General features: G+C 40.2%; 1 pseudogene; it reads left to right on the top strand.

Moving 5' to 3' along the window:
* Positions 1–281: 281 nt before the first annotated feature.
* LOC102187845 lies at positions 282–19,004 on the top strand (annotated as a pseudogene).
* Positions 19,005–19,226: the final 222 nt, after the last annotated feature.

Below are 19,226 nucleotides of genomic sequence, written 5' to 3'. Positions count from 1 at the left end.
TCTGTGATGTTATCTGAGGACAATTGATGCCTTTGCTAGATTATTACACAGTGGGTAATTATCACTGAGATAGCCTCAGCAAGCCCTGGGATGCCTGAAAGGGGACAAGATTCATGGGTTGAGGACTCTATGCACTGGCAACAGTCTTCTAGCTCCACCTGAGTGATAACTTGAGAACGTGGGAATCCTGTGGTTGTTTAAATTCCAAGCAGTGCCTATTGTCTCACAAAATGGCTAAGTGTTCTTTATTTTGTTGAGGTTTGAAACAGCATGCTGTTGACATGTTCAAACCATATATATTAGATACTCCAGCCTATAATTTTTGACAATGGATCTAGACTCTCCAAAGTAGGCCAGTATAGAGAGACTGGATGCCATTATCTCCTCATCTCTCTGATAGGGCATCTTAAATTTAAAATCACTTTGACAAGAGACAATCAGAAGAAGTACTTTGTAGGGGAAGAAGGCTTGTGGAAGTATGAAACCTTGCATTTGTGCTACCCTAGAAAGTTATGACCAACCTAGATAGCATATTAAAAAGCAGTGACATTACTTCTCCAACAAAGGTCCATCTAGTCAAAGCTATGGTTTTTCCAGTAATTATGTATGGATGTGAGAGTTGGACTGTGGAGAAAGCTGAGCAACGAAGAATTGATGCTTTTGAACTGTGGTGTTGAAGACTCTTGAGAGTCCCTTGGACTGCAAGGAGATCCAACCAGTCCATCCTAAAGGAGATCAATCCTGGGTGTTCATTGGAGGGACTGATGTTGAAGCTGAAACTCCAATACTTTGGCCACCTCATGCGAAGAGTTGACTCATTGGAAAAGACCCTGATGCTGGGAGGGATTGGGGACATGAGGAGAAGGGGATGACAGAGGATGAGATGCTGGATGGCATCACTGACTTGATGGACATGAGTTTGAGTGAACTCTGGGAGCTGGTGCTGGACAGGGAGGCCTGGCGTGCTGGGATTCATGGGGTTGCAGAGTTGGACACGACTGAGCGACCGACCTGAACTGATTGAACTTGAAATGGTAAGGGGATTAAATGACATGGAGAAACCCTGGAAGTAATGTTTTGAGTGGGAACTGGGAATAAAACCCTTTCAATGACCGTGCTCATGACTGAGCCCTCCTTGAATCCAAGGGAGACTCAGGAGAAGACAACAGAAGTGAAGTTTGAGATCTTCAATGTGCCTGCCTTCTGCCTGTCCAACCACACTGTTGTAGCACTCTATGTCTCTGCCTCAGTCACAGGTCTAGGGGTGGACTGTGGGGATGGGATCATTTGCACTCTCTCCATCTTTGAGGGTTACTCCCTGCCACATGCTGTCACAAATCTCTACATAGTGGGGAAGGACATCACAGAGCACCTCACCAGACTCCTTACTTGCTCATTGTTGTTGTTGTCGTTGTTCAGTCACTAAGTGTTGTTCAGTCACTAAGTCATGTTTGTGACTCCATGAACTGCAGCATGCTAGGCTTCCCTGTCCTTCACTATCTCCTAGAGTTTGCTCAAACTCATATCCAGTGAGTCAGCAATGCCATCTGACTATCTTATCCTCTGTTGTCCCCTTCTCCTCTTGCCCTCAAACCTTACCAGAATCAGAATCTTTTCCAATGACTTGGTGCTTTGCATCAAGTGTCCAAAGTATTGGAGCTTCAGCTTTAGCATCAGTCCTTTTAGTGAATATTCAAGGTTGATTTCCTTTAGAATTGACTGGTTTGATCTCCTTGTTGCCCAAGGTTTTCTTAAGAGTCTTCTCCAGGCACCAGTTTGAAAGCATCGATTCTTCATGCTAGCCTTCTTTATAGTCCAACTCTCGCATCCATACATGACTACTGGAAAAATCATAGCTTTGGCTATATGGACCTTTGTTGACAAAGTGATGTCTGTGCTTTCTAGTACACTGTCTAGTCTTGTCATAGCTATCATTTCAAGGAGCAAGTGTCTTTTAATTTCGTGGATACAATCACAGTTCATATTGATTTTGGAATCCAAGAAAAGGAAATCTGACACTGTTTTCACATTTTCCCCATCTGTTTGCCATGAAATGATGGGATTGGCTGCCATGATCTTCCTTTTTTGAATGTTTAGTTTTTTATTTTTAATATTCAGATGAATACACATTTATTTATACCTCGGGCATTCTAGGGAGTATATTGTACAGTCACTCTGTAACGAACTTCATAGTATATATCGTTTTTTTCTCTCTTTTTATTTTAAATTTATTTATTTTAATTGGAGGCTAATTACTTTACAATATTGTATTGGTTCTGCCACACATCAACATGAATCCGCCATGGGCATGCACATGTTCCTCATCTTGAACCACCCTCCCACCTCCCTCCTTGTACCATCCATCCGGGTCATCCAAATGAACCAGCCCCAAGGATCCTGTATCAAACCTGGACTGGTGATTTATTTCTTATATGATATTATACATTTTTCCATGACATTCCCCCAAATCATCCCACCCTCTCCCTCTCGCACAGAGTCCAAAAGACTATTCTATAGATCTGTGTCTCTTTTGCAGTCTTGCATACAGGGTTATTGTTACCATCTTTCTAAATTCGATATATATATATGTTAGTATGCTGCATTGGTCTTTTTCTTTTTGTGTGTGTGCTTATTTATTAATTTCTTTTAAATTTTTATTTTTACTGTATTTTACTTTACAACACTGTATTGGTTTTGCCATACATTGACATGAATCTGCCATGAGTGTACATGAGTTCCCAAACATGAACCCCCTTCCCACCTGCCACTCCATATCATCTCTCTGGATCATCCCCATGCACCAGCCCCAAGCATCCTGTATCCTGCATTGAACATAGACTGGCGATTCATTTCTTACATGATAGTATACAGGTTTCAATGCCATTCTACCAAATCATCCCACCCTCTCCCTCTCCCTATGAGTCCAAAAGTTCGCTCTACACATCTGTGTCTCTTTTGTTGTCTCGCATACAGGGTCATCACTACCATCTTTCTAAATTTCATATATATGTGTTAGTATACTGTATTGGTGTTTTTCTTTCTGGCTTACTTCACTCTGTATAATTGGCTCCAGTTTCATCCATCTCATTAGAGCTGATTCAAATGTATTCTTTTTAATGGCTGAGTAATACTCCATTGCATATATGTACCACAGCTTTCTTATCCATTCATCTGCTGATGGACATCTAGGTTGTTTCCATGTCCTGGCTATTATAAACAGTGCTGCGATGAACATTGGGGTACACATGTCTCTTTCAATGCTGGTTTCCTCGGTGTGTATGCCCAGAAGTGGGATTGCTGGGTCATAAGGCAGTTCTATTTACAATTTTTTAAGGAATCTCCACACTGTTCTCCATAGTGGCTGTACTCATTTGCATTCACACCAACAGTGTAGGAGGGTTCCCTTTTCTCCACACCCTCTCCAGCATTTATTGCTTACAGATTTTTGGATCACAGCCATTCTGACTGGTGTGAAGTGGTACCTCATTGTGCTTTTGATTTGCATTTCTCTAATAATGAGTGATGTTGAGCATCTTTTCATGTGTTTGTTAGCCATTCGTATGTCTTCTTTGGATAAATGTCTATTTAGTTCTTTGGCCCAATTTTTGAATGGGTCATTTATTTTTCTGAAATTGAGCTGCATAAGTTGTTTCTGGCTTACTTCACTCTGTATAATAGGCTCCAATTTCATCCACCTCATTAGAACTGATTGAAATGCATCTTTTTTTAACAGCTGAGGGTTCCAAATAGGAAAAGGAGTACGTCAAGGCTGTATATTGTCACCCTGCTTATTTAACTTATATGCAGAATACATCGTGAGAAACACTGGACTGGAAGAAACACAAGCTGGAATCAAGATTGCTGGGAAAAATATCAGTAACCTCAGATATGCAGATGACACCACCCTTATGGCAGAAAGTAAAGAGGAACTCAAAAGCCTCTTGATGAAAGTGAAAGAGGAGAGTGAAAAAGTTGGCTTAAAGCTCAACATTCAGAAAACAAAGATCATGGCATCCGGTCCCATCACTCTATGGGAAATAGAAGGAGAAACAGTGAAAACAGTGTCAGACTTTATTTTTTGGGGCTCCAAGATCACTGCAGATGGTGATTGCAACCATGAAATTAAAAGACGCTTACTTCTTGGAAGAAAAGTTATGACCAACCTAGATAGCATATTCAAAAGCAGAGATGTTACTTTGCTGACTAAGGTCCATCTAGTCAAGTCTATGGTTTTTCCAATAGTCATGTATGGATGTGAGAGTTGGACTGTGAAGAAGGCTGAGTGCCAAAAAATTGATGCTTTTGAACTGTGGTGTTGGAGAAGACTCTTGAGAGTCCCTGGGACTGCAAGGAGATCCAACCAGTCCATTCTGAAGGAGATCAGCCATGGGATTTCTTTGGAAGGAATGATGCTAAAGCTGAAACTCCAGTACTTTGGCCACCTGATGCGAAGAGTTGACTCATTGGAGAAGACTCTGATGCTGGGAGGGATTGAGGGCAGGAGGAGAAGGGGACGACCGAGGATGAGATTGCTGGATGACATCACAGACTCGATGGATGTGAGTCTGAGTGAATTCTGGGAGTTGGTGATGGACAGGGAGGCCTGGCGTGCTGCGATTCATGGGGTTGCAAAGAGTCGGACACGACTGAGTGACTGAACTGAACTGAACTTAACATTCCATTCTGTATATGTACCATAGTTTTCTTATCCATTCGTCTGCTGGTGGACATCTAGGTTGCTTCCATGTCCTGGCTATTATAAACAGTGCTGTGATGAACATTGGGGTACACGTGTCTCTTTCAATTCTGGTTTCCTCAGTGTGTATGCCAAGCAGTGGGATTGCTGGGTCATACGGCAGTTCTATTTCCAGTTTTTTAAGGAATGTCCACACTGTTCTCCATAGTAGCTGTACTAGTTTGCATTCCCACTCCACACCCTCTCCAGCATTTATTGCTTGTAGATTTTTGTATAGAAGCCATTCTGACTGGCGTGAAATGGTACCTCATCGTGGTTTTGATTTGCATTTCTCTAATAATGAGAGATGTTGAGCAACTTTTCATGTGTTTGTTAGCCATCTGTATGTCTTCTTTGGAGAAATGTCTGTTCAGTTGTTTGGCCCATTTTTTGATTGGGTTGTTTATTTTTCTGGAATTGAGCTGCAGGAGTTGCTTGTATATTTTTGAGATTAGTTCTTTGCAGTTGCTTCATTTGCTATTATATTCTCCCTTTCTGAACACTGTCTTTTCACCTTGCTGATAGTTTCCTTTGTTGTGCAGAAGCTTCTAATTTTAATTAGGTCCCATTTGTTAAATTTTGCTTTTATTTCCAATATTCTGGGAGGTGGGTCATAGAGGATCATGCTGTGATTATGTCAGAGAGTGTTTTGCCAATGTTCTCCTCTAAGAGTTTTATAGTTTCTGTTCTTATGTTTAGATCTTTAACCATTTTGACTATATTTTTGTGTATGGTATGAGAAACTGTTCTAGTTTCTTTCTTTTACAAGTGGTTGACCAGTTTTCCCAGCACCACTTGTTAAAGAGATTATCTTTTCTCCATTATATATTGTTGCCTCCTTTGTCAAATATAAGGTGTCCATAGGTGTGTGGATTTATCTCTGGGCTTTCTATTTTGGTCCATTGATCTATATTTTTATCCTTGTGCTAGTACCATACTGTCTTGACGACTGTGGCTTTGTAGTAGAGCCTGAAGTCAGGCAGGTTGATTCCTCCAGTTCCATTCTTCTTTCTCAAGATTGCTTTGGCTATTCGAGAATTTTTGTATTTCCATACAAATTGTGGAATTATTTGGTTTAGCTCTGTGAAAAATACCATTGGTAGCTTGATAGGAATTGCATTGAATCTATAGATTGCTTTGGGTAGTATACTCATTTTCACTATATTGATTCTTCCAATCCATGAACATGGTATATTTCTCCATCTATTAGTGTCCTCTTTCATTTCTTTCACCAGTGTTTTGTAGTTTTCTATATATAGGTCTTTAGTTTCCTTAGGTAGATATATTCCTAAGTATTCTATTCTCTTCGTTGCAATGGTGAATGGAATTGTTTCCTTAATTTGTTTTTATTTTCTCATTGTTAGTGTATAAGAATGCAAGGGATTTCTGTGTGTTGATTTTATATCCTGCAACTTTACTATATTCATTGATTAGCTCTAGTAATTTTCTGATGCGGTCTTTAGGGTTTTCTATCTAGAGGATGATGTCATATGCAAATAGAGTTTTACTTCTTCTTTTCCCATTTGGATTCCTTTTATTTCTTTTTCTGCTCTGATTGCTGTGGCCAAAACTTCCAAAACTATGTTGAATAGTAGCAGTGAAAGTGGGCACCCTTGTCTTGTTCCCAACTTTAGGGGAAATGCTTTCAATTTTTCACCATTGAGGATGTTTGCTGTAGGTTTGTCATATATAGTTTTTATTATGTTGAGGTATGTTCCTTCTATTCCTGCTTTCTGGAGAGTTTTTATCATGAATTGATGTTGAATTTCGTCAAAGGCTTTCTCTACATCTATTGATATAATCATATGGCTTTTATTTTTCAATTTGTTAATGTGGTGTATTACATTGATTGATTTGCAGATATTGAAGAATCTTTGCATCCTTGGGATAAAGCCCACTTGGTCATGGTGTATGATCTTTTTAATGTGTTTTTGGATTCTGATTGCTAGAATTTTGTTAAGGATTTTTGCATCTATGTTCATCAGTGATACTGGCCTGCAGTTTTCTTTTTTTGTGGCATCTTTGTCTGGTTTTGGTATTAGGGTGATGGTGGCCTCATAGAATGTGTTTGGAAGTTTACCTTCCTCTGCAATTTTCTGGAAAATTTGAGTAGGATAGGTGTTAGCTCTTCTCAAATTTTTGGTAGAATTCAGCGGTGAAGCCGTCTGGTCTTGGGCTTTTGTTTGCTGGAAGATTTCTGATTACAGTTTCAATTTCCGTGCGTGTGATGGGTCTGTTAAGATTTTCTATTTCTTCCTGGTTCCATTTTGGAAAGTTGTACTTTTCTAAGAATTTGTCCATGTCTTCCACGTTGTCCATTTTATTGGCATATAATTGCTGGTAGTAGTCTCTTATGATCCTTGGTACTTCTGTGTTGTCTGTTGTGATCTCTCCATTTTCATTTCTTATTTTATTGATTTGATTTTTCTCTCTTTGTTTCTTGATGAGTCTGGCTAATGGGCTGTAAATTTTATTTATCCTCTCAAAGAACCAGCTTTTTGCTTTGTTGATTTTTGCTATGGTCTCTTTTGTTTCTTTTGCATTTATTTCTGCCTTAAGATTTCTTTCCTTTTACTAACTCTGGGGTTCTTCATTTCTTCCTTTTCTAGTTGCTTTAGGTGTAGAGTTAGGTTATTTATTTGACTTTTTCTTGTTTCTTGAGGTATGCCTGTATTTCTATGAACTTTCCCCTTAGCACTGCTTTTTCAGTATCCCACAGGTTTTGGGTTGTTGTGTTTTCATTTTCATTCATTTTTATGAATATTTTGATTTCTTTTTTTATTTCTTCTGTGATTTGTTTGTTAATCAGCAGTGTGTTTTTCAGCCTCCATATGTTGGAATTTTTAATAGTTTTTCTCCTGTAATTGAGATCTAATCCTACTGCATTGTGGTCAGAAAAGATGCTTGGAATGATTTCAATTTTTTTGAATTTACCAAAGCTAGATTTATGGCTCAGGATATGATATACCTGGAGAAAGTTCCATGTGCGCTTGAGTAAAAGGTGAAATTCATTGTTTTGGGATGAAATGTCCTATAGATATCCATTAGGTCTAGCTGGTCTATTTATCATTTAAAGTTTGTGTTTCCTTGTTAATTTTCTGTTTAGTTGATCTGTCCATAGGTGTGAGTGGGGTATTAAAGTCTCCCACTATTATTGTGTTATTGTTAATTTCCCCTTTCATACTTGTTAGCATTTATCTTCCATACTGTGGTGCTCCTATGTTGGGTGCATATATATTTATAATTCTTATATCTTCTTCTTGGATTGATCCTTTGATCATTATGTGGTGTCCTTCTTTGTCTCTTTTCACAGCCTTTGTTTTAAAGTCTATTTTATCTGATATGAATATTGCTTCTCCTGCTTTCTTTTAGTCTCTATTTGATGGAATATCTTTTCCCAGCCCTTCACGTTCAGTCTGTATGTGTCCCCTGTTTTGAGGTGGGTCTCTTGTAGGCAACATATATAGAGGTCTTGTTTTTGTATCCTTTCAGCCTGACTTTGTCTTTTCGTTGGGGCATTCCACCCATTTACATTTAAGGCAGTTATTGATAAGTATGATCCCGTTATCATTTACCTTATTGTTTTGGGTTCCAGTTTATACACACTTTTTGTGTTTCCTGTCTAGAGAAGATCCTTTAGCATTTATTGGAGAGCTGGTTTGGTGGTGCTGAATTCTCTCAGCTTTTGCTTGTCTATAAAGCTTTTGATTTCTCCTTCATATTTGAATGAGATCCTTGCTGGGTACCATAATCTGGTCTGTAGGTTATTTTATTTCAGCACTTCAAATATGTCCTGCATTTCACCCCTGGCCTGAAGTGTTTCTATTGAAAGATCAGCTGTTATCCTTATGGGAATCCACTTGTGTGTTATTTGTTGTTTTTCCCTTGCTGCTTTTAATATTTGTTCTTTGTGCTTGACCTTTGTTCATTTGCTTAATATGTGTCTTGGGGTGTTTTGCCTTGGGTTTATCCTCTTTGGAACTCTCTGGGTTTCTTGGACTTGGGTGATTATTTCCTTCCCAATTTTAGGTAAGTTTTAACTATTATCTCCTCAAGTATTTTCTCATGGTCTTTCTTTTTATCTTCTTCTTCTGGAACTCCTATGATTCGAATGTTGGGGTATTTAATATTGTCCCGGAGGTCTCTAAGATTGTCCTCATTTCTTTTAATTCATTTTTATTTTTTCCTCTCTGATTCATTTAATTCTACCATTCTATCTCCTACTTCACTAATCCTATCTTCTGCCTCTGTTATTCTACATTTGTTCCCTCCAGAGTGTTTTTTTAATCTCATTTGTTGCATTATTCATTATGTATTCACTCTTTTTTATTTCTTCTAGGTCCTTGTTAAACCTTTCTTGCATCTCCTCAATCCTTGTCTCCAGGCTATTTATCTGTGATTCTGTTTTTATTTCAAGATTCTGGATCATTTTCACCATCATTATTCGAAATTCTTTGTCAGGTAGATTCCCTATCTCTTCCTCATTTGTTTGGTTTGGTGGGCATTTATCCTGTTCCTTTATCTGCTGGGTATTCCTCTTTCTCTTCATGTTGTTTATATTGCTGTGTTTGGGGTGGCCTTTCTGTATTCTGGCAGTTTGTGGAGTTCTCTTTATTGTGGTGTTTCCTCACTGTGGGTGGGGTGGTACCCATGGCTTGTCAAAGTTTCCTGGTTAGGGAAGCTTGTGTCGGTGTTCTGGTGGGTGGAGCTTGATTTTCTTCTCTCTGATGTGTAATGAAATGTTCAGTAATGAGTTACGAGATGTCAATAGGTTTGGAGTAACTTTGGGCAGCCTGTATATTGAAGCTCAGGGCTGTGTTCCTATGTTGCTGGAGAATTTGCTTGGTATGTCTTGCTCTGGAACTTGTTGGCCCTTGGGTGGTGCTTGGTTTCAGTGTAGGTATGGAGGTGTTTGATGAGCTCCTGTCGATTAATGTTCCCTGGAATCAGGAGTTCTCTGGTGTTCTCAGGATTTGAACTTAAGCCTCCTGCTTCTGGTTTTCAGTTTTATTTTTACAGTAGTCTCAAGACTTCTCCATCTATACAGTACTGTTGATAAAACGTCTAAGTTAAAGATGAAATGTTTTTCCACATTGAGTGACACCCAAAGAGTTTCAGTTTTACATGGAGAAAAGAAGCGGGAAGAGGGTGTTAGAGGTGACCCGAGAGATGAGGTGGAATCAAAAGAGGATAGAGCAAGCTAGCCAGTAATCACTTCCTTATGTTTGCTCCCCAGTCTGGACCACTCAGAGATGTTCATGGAGTTATACAGAGAAGACAAGAGGGAGGAAGGGGACAGAGGTGGTCAGGAAGATAAAAGGGGGGAATCAAAAAGAGAGAGAGAGATCCAGCCAGTAATCAGTTCCCTAAGTATTCTACAGACCAGGAGCTTACTGTGGCTCAGATCATGAACTCTTTATTACCAAATTCAGATTCAAAATGAAGAAAGTAGGGAAAACCACTAGACCATTCAGGAATGACCTAAATCAAATCCCTTATGATTATACAGTGGAAGTGAGAAATAGATTTAAGCACCTAGATCTGATAGATGGAGTGCCTGATGAACTATGGAATGAGATTCGTGACATTGTACAGGAGACAGGGATCAAGACCGTCCCCATAGAAAAGAAATGCAAAAAAGCAAAATGGCTGTCTGGGGAGGCCTTACAAATAGCTATGAAAAGAAGAGAGGCGAAACGCAAAGAAAAACAGGAAAGATATAAGCATCTGAATGCAGAGTTCCAAAGAATAGCAAGAAGAGATAAGAAAGCCTTCTTCAGCGATCAATGCAAAGAAATAGAGGAAAACAACAGAATGGGAAAGACTAGAGATCTCTTCAAGAGAATTAGAGACACCAAGGGAATATTTAATGCAAAGATAGGCTCGATAAAGGACAGAAATGTTCTGGACCTAACAGAAGCAGAAGATATTAAGAAAAGGTGGCAAGAATACACAGAAGAACTGTACAAAAAAGATCTTCACAACCCAGATAATCATGATGATGTGATCACTCATCTAGAGCCAGACATCTTGGAATGTGAAGTCAAGTGGGCCTTAGAAAGCATCACTGTGAACAAAGCTAGTGGAGGTGATGGATTTCCAGTGGAGCTATTTCAAATCCTGAAAGATGATGCTGTGAAAGGGCTGCACTCTATATGCCAGCAAATTTGGAAAACTCAGCAGTGGCCATAGCACTGGAGAAGGTCAGTTTTCATTCCAATCTCAAAGAAAGCCAATGCAAAAGAATGCTCAAAGTACCGCACAATTGCACTCATCTCACATGCTAGTAAAGTAATGCTCAAAATTCTCCAAGCCAGGCTTCACCAATACGTGAACTGTGAACTTCCTGATGCTCAAGCTGGTTTTAGAAAAGGCAGAGGAACCAGAGATCAAATTGCCAACATCCGCTGGATCATGGAAAAAGCAAGAGAGTTTCAGAAACCATCTATTTCTGCTTTATTGACTATGCCAAAGCCTTTGACTGTGTGGATCACAATAAACAGTGGAAAATTCTGAAAGAGATGGGAATACCAGACCACCTGACCTGCCTCTTGAGAAATCTGTATGCAGGTCAGGAAGCAACAGTTAGAACTGGACATAAAACAACAGACTGGTTCCAAATAGGGAAAGGAGTATGTCAAGGCTGTATATTGTCACCGTGCTTATTTAACTTCTATGCAGAGTACATCATGAGAAACGCTGAACTGGAAGAAACACAAGCTGGAATCAAGATTGCTGGGAGAAATATCAATAACCTCAGATATGCAGATGACACCACCCTTATGGCAGAAAGTGAAGAGGAACTAAAAACCCTCTTGATGAAAGTGAAAGAGGAGAGTGAAAAAGTTGGCTTAAAGCTCAATATTCAGAAAACGAAGATCATGGCATCCGGTCCCATCACTTCATGGGAAATAGATGGGGAAACAGTGGAAACAGTGTCAGACTTATTTTTCTGGGCTCCAAAATCACTGCAGATGGTTACTGCAGTCATGAAATTAAAAGACACTTACTCCTTGGAAGAAAAGTTATGACCAACCTAGATAGCATATTCAAAAGCAGAGACATTACTTTGCCGACTAAGGTCCATCTAGTCAAGGCTATCGTTTTTCCTGTGGTCATGTATGGATGTGAGGGTTGGACTGTGAAGAAGGCTGAGCACCGAAGAATTGATGCTTTTGAAATGTGGTGTTGGAGAAGACTCTTGAGAGTCCCTTGGACTGCAAGGAGATCCAACCAATCCATTTTCAAGGAGATCAACCCTGGGATTTCTTTGGAAGGAATGATGCTAAAGCTGAAACTCCAGTACTTTGGCCACCCCATGTGAAGAGTTGACTCATTGGAAAAGACTCTGATGCTGGGAGGGATTGGGGGCAGGAGGAGAAGGGAACGACCGAGGATGAGATGGCTGGATGGCATCACGGACTCGATTTCATGAGTCTGAATGAACTCCGCGAGATGGTGATGGACAGGGAGTCCTGGCGTGCTGCGATTCATGGGTCAGAAAGAGTCAGACATGACTGAGCGACTGAACTGAACTGAACTGAAGTATTCTCCACTCTTTGGAACACACAAGGTGATTCACAGAGTTGGGTAGAGAAGAGAATGGGGAGGGAGGAGATAGAGGTGACCTGGTGGAGAAAAAAGGAGAGTCCAAAGCGGGAGAGAGCAATCAGGCCAGTGATTTCACTCTCAAGTAAAAATGAGTAGTGAAGATTAGGTTCTTAAAGGTACAAAATTGATAACAAATACCAAAAAGCATGGATTAAAAATCTTGAGTTTGGATTTCCAAAAATACAATATTCAAGAAAAGAAAGTAAGCAAAGTCACAAAATTATAAAATATGTATATATATACAGATATGAAGTTTGCTTTAAAAAATAGTCTTTTTTTTTACAAAGTAATAATAGGTTATAAAAATTAAAATTAAAGGAGTAATAGAGGACTTAAATTTTTTTAAAAAAAGAATGATAGTAAAAATAGTAAAAATATATCTAGGATTTTCTCTGGTATTGTTGTGTGCAGTGTGGTGTTAGTTGATTTTCGGATAGTTCCTTGGTCCGGGTTATCTTTCTCAAGATCTATAGGCCCCTTCCTATGTAGTTAGTACTAACTACAGGGTTTTAATCTATTGTATCTGTCACTTCCAAGGCAGTTTCCTCTGTTTTAGCTTCTTCTGTTTGCTGGTCTCTTCAGTGTCCAATTTCTGCCCTGACACAAGGGGATGGTGGTGGACACTTTTTTAGGCTCACTTATTCAGTCTAGCTGTGGGGAGGGACGGACACTACAAACAAATAACACTGGCGTGTGCTTGCAGTGTCTCAACCACACTGGGCCTACCCCCACTCATGGTGCATGTGCCCTCCCTGCCCACACTGCTCAAGCTCTAGGTTGCTCCACTGGGAACCATCTGAGGCCAGCCCTGGGCTGCGTGCACCTCCCAGGTCTAAGCCGCTCAGATTTGGCCACTCAGGTAGCCCTCAGAGGCACAGACTCGGCTGGGCCTGCATTTTGTGCCCTTCCTAGGTCCGAGCAGCTCAGGTGATGAGGTGTTTGGTGAGCGTGGTCACTGCAACTCATTGCCTCGCCCATCCCTGCCACTCGGTTTTCTGAGTGTACAACCAGCGCACCTTCTCAGGTGGATGTTGACTGTCCAGAACCCGAAGAAGTCTTAGTTAGGAAAGAAGCCTGCTTGCAATTTTGTAGATAATGCCTCTCTGGGGCTGCAATTGTCCCCTTCTGGCTCTGGCTGCCTGTCATAGGAGGGGGATGGGCTGTAGCAGGCTAGCTCTGTTCAGTCCTTTGTTCTGTGAGCGCGCCTGGTGGTGTCTTAGGTTAGGGCTTTTCACGTGGTAACTATCCCACAGTGCGGTTTGCTAGCCCAATTTAATTCCCTCGGATTGTCCTTGGAGCATTCAGGCCTGATCCGTACTCTAAGCGATGCAGCACACGCCTCCCTGCCCAGTCCCCGCTTGCTAGTGGCAAATGCAGGCGTCCACTCTGCTTCTCCGCTGGGGTAGTTACCGTTGGGCACGTAATCTGTGGATTTTAATTATTTATTTATTTTTCCTCCCAGTTATGTTGCCCTCTTTGATTCCAAGGCTTGCCACAGACTCGGCAGTGAGAGTGTTTTCTGGTGTTTGGAAACCTCTCTCTTTTTAAAACTCCCTTCCTGGGAAGGAGCTCCATCCTTACCTCTTTTGTCTCTTTTTTTTGTCTTTTATATTTTTTCCTACCTACTTTCAAAGGCACTGGGCTGCTTTTCTAGATGCCTGATGTCCTCTGCTGGCATTCAGAAGTTGGTTTGTGGAATTTACTCAGTATTTAAATGTTCTTTTGATGAATTTGTGGGGGAGAAATGATCTCCCTGTCCTATTCCTCCACCATCTTAGGACCACCCCTCCCTGAATGTTGAGTTTTAAGCCAGCTTTTTCAATCTCCTCTTTCACTTTCATCAAGAGGCTCTTTAGTTCCTCTCCACTTTCCACCATTAAAGTGGTATCATCTGCATATCTGAGGTCGTTGATATTTCTCTTGGAAATCTTGATTCTAGCTTGTGATTCATCCAGTGTTTTCCAAAATGTACTCTGCATATAAGTTAAATAAGCAGGGTGACAATATGCAGCCTTTATGTACTCCTTTTTCAATATGGAACCAGTTCATTGCTCTATGGCTGGTTCTAAATATTTTTTCTTGAATTGTGTGCAGGTTTCTGGGATGAAAGGTAAGATGGTCTGGTATTTCCATCTCTTTAAGAATTTTCCAGTTTATTGTGATCCACACAGTCAAAGGTTGTAGCATAGTCAATGAAGCAGAGGTAGATGTTTTTTGGAATTCCTGTGCTTTCCCTACAATCCAACCAATATTGGCAATTTGATCTCTGGTTCCTCTGACTTTTCTAAATCCAGCTTGTATATCTGGAAGTTCTTGGTTCACATACATTTAAAGTCTAGATTGAAGAATTTTGAGAGTTACTTTGCTAGTGAAATAAGCACAATTTTACAGTACTTTGCACATTATTTGGCATGGTACTTTTGGGGGATTAGAATAAAAACTGACTCCTGTGGCCACAGCTGAGTTTTCTAAATTTACTGACATATTGAGTGTAGCACTTTAACAGCCTTATCTCAGGATTTGAAAGCTCTGCTGAAATTCCATCACCTCCACTGGCTTTGTTCATAGCAATGCTTCCTTAGGTCCACTTTACTTCATATTCCAGGATATCTGGCTCTAGACGAGTGACCACACCATCGTTTTTACCAGGATAATTATCATCTTTTCTGTATAGTTTTTCTGTTTATTCTTGAAACCTCTTCTTCATATCTTCTGCTTCTGTTAGGTCCATACCGTTTCTGTCCTTCATTGTACTGATCTTTGCATGAAATGTTCTCTTGATATCTCCAGTTTTCTCAAAGAGATCTCTAATCTTTCCCATTCTATTATTTTCCTCTATTTCTTTGCATTGTTCACTTAAGAAGGCTTTATTATCCCTCCTTGCTATTTTCTGGAACTCTGTTTTTAGTTGGTATATCTTTCCCTTTTCCCTTATCTTTCACTTCTCTTCTTTTCTCAGCTATTTGTAAGGCCTCCTCAGACGACCGTTTTGCTTTCTTTCTTTTTCTTTGTGATGATTTTGGTCACCACTTCCTGTACAATGTTCTGAACCTCCATCCATAGTTCTTTGGACACTCTTTCTACCAGATCTAATCCCTTGAATATATTCATCACCTCTACTGTACAATCATAAGAAATTTGATTTAGGTCATACCTGAATGGCCTAGTGGTTTTCCCTACTTTCTTCAATTTAAACCTGAATTTTGCAATAAGGGATCATTATCTGAGGCACAGTCAGTTCCCAGTTATGTTTCTGCTGACTGTCTAGAGCTTCTCCATCTTCAGCTGCAAAGAATATACTCAATCTATTTCATTATTAACCATCTGGTGATGTCCATATGTAGAATTATCTCCTGTGTTGTTGGAAGAGGGTGTTTGCTATGACCAGTGAATTCTCCTGACAAAACTCTGTGAGTTTGTGCCTTGCTTCGTTTTGTATTCCAAGGCAAAACTTGCCTGTTTTTCCAGGTATCTCTTGACTTCTTACTTTCACATTCCAGTCCTCTATGATGAAAAGGACTTTTTTTTTTTAATTTTTGGTATTAGTTCTAGAAGGTCTTAGGTCTTCATAGAATTGGTCAGCTTCAGCTTCTTCAGCAATAGTGTTTGGGGGATAGACTTGGCTTACTGTGATGTTGAATGGTTTGTCTTGGAAATGAAATGAGATCATTCTGTCATTTTTAAGATTGCATCCAAGTACTGAATTTGCCAACAAAGGTCTGTCTAGTCAAGGGTATGGTTTTTCCAGTGGTCATGTATGGATGTGAGAGTTGGACTATAAAGTGAGCTGAGCGCCAATCTTGAGAGTCCCATGGACTGCAAGGAAATCCAACCAGTCCATCCTAAAGGAGATCAGTTTTGGGTATTCATTGGAAGGACTGATGTTGAAGCTGAAACTCCAATAATTTGGCCACCTCATGCAAAGAGTTGACTCATTGGAAAAGACCCTGATGCTGGGAGGGATTGGGGGCAGGAGGAGAAGGGGACGACAGAGGATGAGATGGCTGAATAGCATCACCGACTCAATGGACATGGGTTTGGGTGAACTCTGGGAGTTGGTGCTGCGATTCATGGGGTCACAAAGAGTCAGACACGACTGAGTGACTGAACTGAACTGCCCTGCCTTTCAGACTCTTCTGTTGACTACTAAGCTTACTCCATCTCTTCTAAGGGATTCTTGCCCACAGTGGTAAATATAGTCATCTGAATTAAACTCACCCATTCCAATCAATTTTAGTTCACTGATTCCTAAGATGTTGATATTCACTTTTGCCATCTCCTGCTTGATCATGTCCAATTTACCTTGATTCATAGACCTAACATTCCAGGTTCCTATGCAATTGTTATTTATAGCATCAAAATTCAGTTTCACCACCAGACACATCCATGACTAAGGAATGTTTCCTCTTTGGCCCAGCTGGTTCATTCTTTCTAGAGCCATTTCTCTGCTCTTCCCCAATGGCATGTTGGACAACTACTGACCTGGGGAGCTCATCTTCCACTGTCATATCTTTTTGCCTTTTCATGCTGTTCATGGAGTTCTTAAGACAAGAATACTAGAGTGGTTTGCCATTCCCTTTTTCAGTGAACCACATTTTGACAGAACTTTTCACCCGTCCAACTGTGTGACCCTACTCAGCATGGCTGATAGCCTCATTGAGTTATACAAACCCCTTTGCCATAACAAGGCTGTGATCCATGAACGTGTATACTATACAGTATACTTATATAATCTATAGTAATAATAAGGTGATATGAAATACTTAGTAGCCAAGATGGTGGTATAGGAAGACCCTGATTTCATGTCCTACCATAGTCTTCCTAATATTACAACTATTTAGAGAGCAGCCATCAATGAGAATAACATGAAGACTAGCAGAAAATACTTCCCACCCCTAAAGATGTAAGGAATGAACCCCAACAAGTCAGGTAGGAGGAATAGAGACACAGTATAATCTTGACCCATACCCCAGGGTTGGTGCTACACAAATGGGAGGATGATTACAATTGCAAAGTATCTCCCTAAGAAGTGAGGATTCCAAGCCCCACACTGGGCTTTCCAGCCCAGGCATTTTACACTGGAAAGGTGAACCCCTACATTGCCTGGCTTTAGAAGGCCAGAAGGACTTATTTTGGGGAGAGTGAGAGGGCTGTCGGATACAGAGTCCTGCCTTAAATGGAATGGACAAAATCTCAATCTCCAAGTCCCAGCTCAGAGACTATAATTTGAATGAAGCTTGAGTCAAACCCTCAGGCTGACCTTGGACAGCCTCCTGGAGATATGGGAGCAAACTGGAACTCCCCGTGTGGTACAAACACTGGTACTTGCCATTTATCAAAGTTTAGTTAGTGTTAGTTACTTAGCTGCACCTGACTCTGTGACCCCATGGACTGTAGCCCACCAGGCTCCTCTGTCCATGGGATTTCCTGAGCAAAAATACTGGAGTGAGTTGCCATTCTCTTCTCCAGGGGATCTTACCAACCCAGGGATCAAACCTGGTTCTCCCCCATTGAAGACAGATTCTTTACCCCCTGAGCTACCAGGGAAGCCACTATGAAAGTGTATTCTTTCACAGTGTCAAAGACGTTGGTGCTGTAAAATACCATTTTGGAGTCTTCCCTCTAGCCTATTAATTCCAGTAGTCTGACAATAATCCTAGGATCCTTTGGACTTGCAGGGATTTGACCCTGCCAATCGACAAATTGGCATGAGACTCAGTGTCCCTGGACTCTGTAGCCACCCACCCTAAAATATGTTTCACAAGACAAGCAGGTTGGCCCCAGTTCTACGGATAGAATATTCTAAAGTATAGTTGAAGTTCAGTGTTTCCTTACTAATTTTATGTTTGAATGATCTATTCATCATTGAAAGGGGTATTTAAGTCTCCTAAAATTACTGTATTATTTTTCTATTACTCCATTTCTATTAGTATTTTTAGTATATTTAATATATTTATTAACACTGAGTACACACATATTTACAACTATTATATCCCCTTTGTAAATCTGTCCCTTTACCATAATATAATGATCTTCTTTGTCTCTGTTTTAATTTTTGACTTGAGGTCTATTTTGACTGACATAAATATAGCTACCCTTGCTGTCTTTTGTTTCCATTTACTTTGATTATTTTTTGCATCCCTTTACTTTGAGCCACTGTGTGTCATAAAAACACATCCTCAGTATTAATATTCTACCACTTCATATAAAATTTAAAATCCTTGTAGAAGTATAGTCCCATTTACTCCATTGGTTGTTTTCCTAGGCGATGGCACCCCACTCCAGTACTCTTGCCTGGAAAATCCCATAGATGGAGGAGCCTGGTGGGCTGCAGTCCATGAGGTCGTGAAGAGTCGGACACGACTGAGCGACTTCACTTTGACTTTTCACTTGCATGCACTGGAGAAGGAAATGGCAACCCACTCCAGTGTTCTTGCCTGGAGAAACCCAGGGAAGGGGGAGCCTGGTGAGCTGCCCTCTATGGGGTCGCACAGAGTCGGACACGACTGAAGCGACACAGCAGCAGCAACAGCAGTTTCAAACATTTCTGGTGTTTTTAATTCCTTCATGTAGGTCTAACGTTTCAAATGATGTAATTATCCACCAGCCTGAGAAACTCCCTGTCACAATTACTACTGAGGATGCTGTGTTAAACTAAGGATACACATTTTAATCCCAGGATAAACTAACAAAAATGCTGAAAATTAGAGGCAATAAGACAACATAAAAAGTAAAATTGAGTACTAAAAAGAGTTTAAATCACCTAAACCAAGGTGGTAAAAAGGTAGACAAAACTGGGAAAAACAAATATATGTAATATAAAAATATATTACATTTTAAGTTATAAATAAGTATAAATTTAATTATATACAACTATATA

The sequence above is a fragment of the Capra hircus genome (assembly GCF_001704415.2).
Source record: "Capra hircus breed San Clemente chromosome X unlocalized genomic scaffold, ASM170441v1, whole genome shotgun sequence".
In the NCBI taxonomy this organism is placed as follows: Eukaryota; Metazoa; Chordata; class Mammalia; order Artiodactyla; family Bovidae; genus Capra; species Capra hircus.
Note: the sequence above shows the minus strand (reverse complement) of the source record. Positions and strands in the feature narration are given on the sequence as shown.